The sequence below is a fragment of the Atta colombica genome, unplaced genomic scaffold (genome assembly GCF_001594045.1).
Source record: "Atta colombica isolate Treedump-2 unplaced genomic scaffold, Acol1.0 scaffold187, whole genome shotgun sequence".
Classification (NCBI taxonomy): domain Eukaryota; kingdom Metazoa; phylum Arthropoda; class Insecta; order Hymenoptera; family Formicidae; genus Atta; species Atta colombica.
The window spans coordinates 1,442,022-1,450,702 of record NW_017259279.1 but is presented as its reverse complement, the minus strand read 5'-3'; the positions used below and the strand labels follow the sequence as shown (position 1 = coordinate 1,450,702).

The following is an 8,681-nucleotide window of genomic DNA, read 5'->3' as shown; positions in this document are numbered from 1 at the left end:
TTGTAATGAATATAATGTATTATTATTATGTTATATATGTTATTTTATTGTATTACATATTATATTATAATAATATTATAATTAAAACAAATTTAATATTTCTTTATAAATAAAAGTTTTCAAGAAATGAGAGAGATCGGAGAAAGCGTTAAAAATACGAAATTGGTAGTAATTTTGAGCGATCCCATATAGTTAATAATTCTTTTAGATGTTGCAAGTCGCAGTCAACCGATGAACGCGGAAATAAGTTGAATATTTTGTAAACGACTTTGTATACATTACCAGGTTTTCTAATATACAGGATTATTTAATCATCAAGATTCAATCTTAATCTTCATTACAACTCATTTCTTTTTCCCTTAATTAAGCCATTATGTGATTTTCTCGTGACGCAATTTAAAAAGAGGGATCAATCAGTTAGAAATTTTTATTTTGTGACGTTACGTCTGCAGAAAATAAAAAAAGTATCTCTCATTTGCTTCTTACGTGCACCAATGAGATGTGACGCAACTAGTCAGAAGTTACGTTCGTCTTTTAACACGCAAAACTATGTGTATTACATGATTACGTCGTAGGACTTACAATTCGCCCTCTTTACATCACTTCCCCGAATGTTTCGTGACAGGAAATAGAAAATTCATATATGTATTTGTATATTTACGAAAACGCGCGATTAGTTTAATATAGCAATCCCTCGATATTCTTTCCCAATCTCCCCCTTCTTTGGAAAATGCGAAACTCCAGGGGAACCTGGAGAACGTTTCCTGTTTATTAGAAGTTAATTTTTGTTTGACTCATCTTTTTTAACGATTAAGCTAAAGGCTTGTGGCGACACAGACATCCTGTGCGTACACGTGAGTGCTAAGGTGTTACCGAAGATAAACGCGAAGATTAACGCGAATTCGAACCAACAATTTTCAGCTTGGTTACCTAGCGTCATTCCTTACATCCGTTTTGATGACATCGGTTAACGTTTGCTTCTCCCGATTCGAGGATGTTTTCTACGCAATGTTATCGAATTAATTAGCGTTATGAACTCTTTCTATAGAGACACAAAATTAAGCTAACTTTCTTCGAACGTACATACACTCTGTCTCTCTTTAAAAAAAAAAGTAATTGTAATTACCACACACTTAATTATAATTTATAGTAATTTTTGCCAACTATATTTTTTTTGCTAGAACTTTCAATACGTATTATTAACACACACTATAGCAATAATAATTATAAAAATACAGTTCCTATTTCGTAATTATGTAATCCCAGATAGCACAGAATATTTAAATAATAAATATTCATAAATTCATAAATATTTGGTATTATTTATTCGAAAATATTATCTAATATTTATAATAAATATAAATTAATATTCTTTACTTGGATTCTAATGTCTTATTAAATATATATTTTCATAGCATTTACATAATATGTAAATGCTATAAATATTTCATATTTATGATAAATATTTATGATCTGTACACACTCTAAGATCATCAAAATATTTACAAAATATTAAAAATAAATCTTACAAATGTTTTGTAAATGTTTTATAAATATATTGTATGCTGTCTAGGATTATCTAGATAGATCACAAAATAATAATAAATTCAAGATGAAAAGCCATTTCAAGAAAGTCTCTTAAAAATTATAATGTCAAGAATTTACACAAAATCATCAACAAATAAAAAAAAGTGTATCAAATGATAATATTATGATGATTCCTGAAATGACTTCTATTTGCTATCATCTTAATCTTATTATATGATATTGTGTACTATAGTCAAAATACCAAACAATTTTTTCTAAGTGTAATGACTGCGTCAATCGTACGCCATTAAATTTATGCTCATGCAAACATAAATTGGGCAATCAGTTAATTTTTAAATCGTTTGTATAAGCTATATTTCTTATTCTATGTTTTTTTTTATTTTTTTCTTTTAATTATCTTTTTCAAAACTATTTATGTGCTGCTACTATTATTACATCTTTTGTAAGTATTGCATTATTTTGTTTGAACTGAAAATTGTATAAATTCACAAGAAATATTATTATATACGATGATCGAATAATATTATATACGATCACTTTGACACTATGGCATTTTTTACTCGTGTGTTTTATTTCATCAATTGATTTTTATTTAACATCAGCGTTGAAACGCTCTAGGTAAAACGTATCTGATACAGTATCTTATAGATACTTTAATTGTATCTAAGTATCTAGATTTTTATAGGCAAAATACTTGTATCTGTATCTGGATATTTTTTGTATAGTACCTTTTCGATTTAAATGCAAGGTATTTATTTATACTTATGTCATTATATTAGAAATTTAATTTTTGATTGTTATATAAATTATCGTTTTTCTCTAATTCTCAACGTTGTGCAAGTACTTTATCACATAGGTAATTTTGGTATTTTTAATATTTAGTGAATGACGATTCTCAAAGAATTTCATAGAAAAAGGCAAAGGTTCATTTATCGTATTACAAAGCATTTCAAGCCTATTGATTAGCTGCAAGAAAGAAAATTTGTCGAATCTCTCTATCTTATACACCCAAAGAAATATTCTACCGATAAGCGGAAAATTCTTCTTAGCACTTCCTCTAAGCAGAAAAATTTTACATGAATCAGGCGTGTGTATTTATAATACGTATTCATCTATAAAAATGAGAACACATAAGCTATGATTAAAAATAAATTTTTCTATAGAAAATTCTATTACAATAATTCAAATAATCTTTTGAAATAAGCTCTGATGAAAATAAAAATCGGATTGTAAATTGGATGTAATGAGAGAATAATAAAAACGTAAACGAAACTTCTAAAAGGCGAAAATTGAAATATTAAAATGTAAAAGAAGCGTAAATGCTTCTTTTATATTTCATTGTTTCAATTTTCGCCTTCTAGAAGGCTTCTTATGTTTTTGTTACTCTCCTATTACATTCGACTTACGCTCTGATTTTTATTTTCATCAGGGAGAGGATGTACAAGATACTAGCGGCATACTTATTTGTTAGCAGAAAATTGTCATTTATGTGCTATGCATGCATGTCAGTATATGCAAGACATTCTTTTAGTATTAAGAGGATTCCTGGTAAAAAATTTTTCATACATGAATATAAATAATTTATAAAGCATTTTCTTGAAGTCGTATATAAATAGAAAATCTTCTGACATTAACATGCTAAATGTCAGAATTTTTTTTTTTTGGGTACTCAATCAATGAATTTAAAACTTTGTCGTACGACAGGGGCTAGTATTCCAATTAAAGGCTAATATTCGTTTTATTTTACGACAAGCTTTTCAAGCCTGTTGATTGGTTGCAAGATAAAGAGGTTCTCGGATCTTTTTGGCCTACAGTCAATTAACATGCTTGAAAAATTTGTCATACAAATGCAATAACAGTCTTGAAAGAGTGGCAAACATGTGATATGTACTCCTCTGATTTCAAGCATAAAGTGCTATAGAATATGCCTATTATGAACGCAAGAAAAAATTGTAATTTGTCGTGTAGTAAGTATAATTGTTTTGTAATTTTTAGCATTGGAAATTAAAAGTTGAACTAAGTTTTCTTAGTCTGTACATTTTTAACATTATAAGTCGGAAATTAAACTAAGTTTTTTTTACTTATTCAAACCTTTATCAGGACTTTTAAATTTTCATTTTAAATAAAGGTCAAGCAAACAACTTTAAAGATTCAAATAAAAAATAAAAAATAAGATATTTTATAAAATACATGGTTGTCCATAGCAATGACGTATGTACAATTATAATTTTCATTATTCAAATATTTTTGTATGTATTACTTAAGTAGTAGTTTCATATAAAATAAAATTTGTTTACGCAGTTTGTTATTTTCTTTTTTCATTCTTTTCTCTTTTTTCTAAAATATATTAAAATTTTTCAGGTACTTCTATGCTGTATCTATACTCAGATAATTTTTGAAAATTATTTCTATATTTATAACTAAATATTTTTCCCACACATACCTATATCTATATCTATATAAATACCTATATCTATACCTAAATATTCCTTTCAAACGGTATCTGCTTCAACACTATTTAATACATTATTTTTTTGTTATCAATGTCTTTTTTCTACTTTATTATTTAATTAATTTATATTATCTATATTTGAATTGTCAGTTATTAATTTGCAATTTCTTTTAATATATCACTTTAGCCTTAGCTTTCCAACTTATTGTAATTATAGCTTTTAGGTTTAGGTTTTAAACAGCACTTAAATGCTAATACTTCATTTATTATGTGCAACTTCATATATTGTGTCTTTGCTGTATCACATTTTCTGTAATTATTTTCATTAATATTCTTTAATTGCAGTTATTATTATTGTTATTTTAACATCTAACATCTTTACAGTTATTATTACTGTTATTTTAACATTTCCTACTTTGCAGCATATTAACGAACAACATCACTGTGTTACATTAATACGCTATAGGTTGCATTCTGCTACGCGAAACATATATAGTTATCACAATTAGAGTAAATAAACTTTATAAAAATTTTTCTTGTATCAGAATTAACCTTCAACCAACCGGTTGAACCGGATGTCGACAACAGTCGAGTCAGCTAGAAGATGATCGGCGTCCGGAATTAACTCAAATATACAGTCGGGGATTGTTATGAAATTGATAGAGCCGCGCATTCTATACATGTATGCTATTTAAATATCTATAAAAGAGGGTAGAAAGCAAGCATAGTTGCGAGTTCACATTCGACAGAGTTTTAATGGGAAAGTTGGATTACGTTTGATTCACCATGTATTAGGAACAAAGGCGAAGTCGCCTTTTTGTACTCCGAAGGATTCACGGATCTCCGCGAGGACACGCTCGTTCACGATTGGAAAAGAGGTGTGGAGGAAGGGCGACGGGCTGGAAATTATAAAAGAGCCATCGACCAGCAAGAGTGGGGCAGTCGCTTTCAAGTGTGCACCTGGGGCTCGACGATCGGTGTACGTTCATATAATCATAGGATAAGTGCTTAAGACATAGATCCTCATCGCTTCGATTTCGCGCGGTTCCTCAAGAGGCAGATTGAGTGAAAGTAGGATTTTTTCAATTAATTTACATAATTTTGAATACTTACTTAACATATCTTGTTTTTTAGTCTTTTGTGTGAAGATGGTCTATTTTTTCTTATAGATGTTAAGTGTAATCATTAGGGCAATTAAAATATGCATAAGGCATGTTTTTTTTTTTATTAATAAAGAAATAAACTATGATAAAAAATATAAATTTGTTTCATAAGAAATTATGCATTTTGCTCTATATGTTATAGCATATTTTGCATATTTCATACATAAGAGCATATTTTTGCATATTTCCACACATGTACAATATTTACACATTATTTTTATTTTTATTGTATATTTCATATCATTTTCTAATTTAAGTTTATAATTAGTTTTTTTTCTGATGTAAATAGGAGAATTTCTGAGAATAAGTTTTTCCCGATCAGAAATCGATGCTATATCATGTTTTATATTTTTGAAAAAGAAATTGATTAGATAAATAATTTCCACATGCCGCGATGCAGTGATGTCAAAGAAATCACAGGAGAAAAAGATTTTGCTTTTTTACATTCAATCTTCTATATTTTTGTCTCATACAATACATAACATCTCTCTGTCTCTCTCTCTCTCTCTCTCTCTCTCTCTCTCTCTCTCTCTCTCTCTCTCTCTCTCTCTCGAATAACAAATAACAAATAATATGTATTTGTTTAATTTTAATGCCTCGTAAGACTAATTAAATTAAAAAAAAATTTTTTTACATGTAAACAAATTTTATCAAATTTATTTTACTTTGTTATTATAAAGTAAAAAACTTAATTAATAATTTGAAAATTTATATTGAAAACGATAAAAAATAATATTTAAATGTATATATTCTTTTCTTTAGAACATTTTTTTCAATTTTTTTTCAACACAGAGCATATTTTACAGCATAATTTTGGTTGCCTTAGTAATCATTGTTCAGTCTTTATTTTTTATCTTTTTTAATTATAAAATAAATATTAGAAAATTATAAAAAATTTAATTTTGGAAATGGAAATATTTTAGACAAAATTTTTATTTTAATTTGTTTTATTAGAACGTAGTACGTTTTAATTTAATAACTAAAATACTTGATGCATGACTTCCTGTTTTAAAGATAGTGGAAAAATAAAATTTAAATTGACAAAAATTTATAGAGTATATAAAAATTTTGGGAATACATATATAATTTACAATAACCAATTGCAAGATGTCTGTCTTTCAGTTTTTATGATTTTTTATGATTTATATTAACATTTTAATACATTACTCAAGTAATATATATATATATATATACACACACACACACATACACACACACACACACGCGCGCGCGCGCGCGCGCGCGCACACACACACACACACACACACACACACACACACATATATATACATATATATATATGTATATATAGCTTAAAGATATAAATTTGCCAAGTAAAATTTATTGAATGAGTACTGTACTATTTCACAATTAAAGAAGTTCTTCTTTATCTAAAAAATACACTGTATGGTATCAACGTTTATTTCATCACAATTTATTTAAATCATCACAATTTATTAAAAAAAAATTAAGATATAATGGCTGCGTTCGGAAACGTCGCGACGCGTCGGATGCTTCCGATGCTTCGGATTCATCATCTGTCCTTGTTTAACATTTAATGTTAAATAAAGACAGATGATGAGTTCAAGACATTTGGAAAAGTACACCTCATCATGAGTAATTATTTTAAAAAGAATTACGCGAGTATCGTAAAGTTAATGCATACTAAATCACACACAAATTTGTTATTGCAAATCATTTCGATAATTAGAGTTTTTCTTTTATTGAAAAATTAATAAATTGTACGCTTGAAATATTAATATTAATATTTTATTAATTAAATCGTCCTTAGCTATTTAAATCGCAAATTACATCACGGTTAAGGGTTGAAATTCATAATTATACGGCGACAATATAATGACATTGTCTGTGACGTCAGCGATAAACTTTCCAAGCACGTTCGTCAGAATAATTTGTCGAATCGATTAACGCTGCGTGAATTTTAATGACACAATGATCTTCGGAGTAGCTTGTCTCATCCTTGGTCATAAAGGCCAACATGTAACTAAAGGTCAAGAATATGGAATGCAAATCGTCATTTTTGACTGCAAAATAGTATTTTAAAGAAAATTCGGGTTTAAAGATGATGCGCGAGATGTTTAACTTGCTTATTTGATGGACTACAACTGATCGTAAAAATCGTGACATAATCATCGTAATATATGAAAGTAAGCATATAATATTACATGATCATCATGCTGTAATAATAAGCGGTAAAATCTCCTCTCGTAGAACGATATAAAAACGAAAGGATAGATATCGATGTGATGTAATCGACGTAATCTCATATAAACTTAATCTCATATAAAAAAAAGCTCTTACGTGCGCAACCGACAACGTTTGAGAGATGAAAGCTCGCGAGTAATACATGATAAGTGGCACTTTCTACGCGGAAGAAGATAGTATATCTTTAACCGGCTCTATCATAATCACAGTATGCTTTGTGCGTGTGTCGTGATTACGTTCTTCGCCGTAAAACGGACACGGATACGAAACCGATATAGCATAAGATACGTATTCAGAGACATGGTAGTGTCTTGACACTAATACACTAATGTTCCTTATTATTCGACGATAGCTACTTTTCTCTTCTTTTTTTTTATTAATAATTCTCCTGAAACCTGACATGTATCTTATAGATGCAATCACGTGCTCTTACCGATAAATCTTTTTATCTTTGACTCCGTTCTACAAGTGACATAACTTTACGGATGTTACGTATGCTTTACATTATTTTTGTGGGTCCGGTTACGCTTACGATACGTAAAGGCAGTATTGCAACAAAGTTATACAACCTTAATTACCCTCGCTCTATAATATGCGGAGATCCATGGTTGAAGAAGTAGAAATGAGTGTCCAGACGAGAAAACAAGCAATCTATCTCTTTCAATAATAAACACAATTTAGAGAAGAGAAAGTGAATAGTTAATTTATTGTGAAATGATTCTCGTGCTACATAAAAAGACAGTGTTCCAATTTTGTACAGATGTCTTATTCTTCACTGAAAAAAATATTTTGATTACATTAACAAGACCCTCAAATTAAAAATAATAAACATAATATCCCAAGCAGAACACAAGTCATCATAACATCAAAATGATATCTAATGGCAAAATGATTAATAGAAGTCATCTTACAATCAATAACAATCATTTTAACATCATTTGATGTTATCGTGATTTGTTATTCTGCTTGAGATAAAATTTTACGCTTAATAACGCAACTGTTATATGTAATACATGTGTTGTATTACATTTATATTGTTGAATGTGAGATGATAACATGTTATGTTACTTTAATTGATATTTACTGGAAAGTACAAATAAAATTCATTTATAGATTACACAATCAGAATTTTAATTACTGTAACTGAATTTTTGGGTATATCTCGATAGAATGTTTGATTAGAATGTTTAACAGATTTAACTATTTAATTTTCAACTTTTGATTAAATTTATGAGATTTTCAATTTATGCAGTCAGATTTTTTTTCCGTACAGATAGAATACAGAATCATAA

At 28.3% G+C, this 8,681-nt stretch overlaps 1 protein-coding gene across 2 annotated transcripts in view; it reads left to right on the top strand.

The window, feature by feature from the left end:
- The first annotated feature begins 4,941 nt into the window (after positions 1-4,941).
- The window catches only part of LOC108686506 (clavesin-2-like), a 9,524-nt gene continuing 5,784 nt past the window's right edge, over positions 4,942-8,681 (top strand). The window contains exon 1 of one of the 2 annotated variants that reach the window (XM_018191847.1): positions 4,942-4,979. The gene's annotated coding sequence lies outside the window, so the exon portion shown is untranslated. Of the gene's footprint in view, positions 5,072-8,681 lie in introns of both variants that reach the window. The other variant, XM_018191846.1, reaches the window with a different exon arrangement.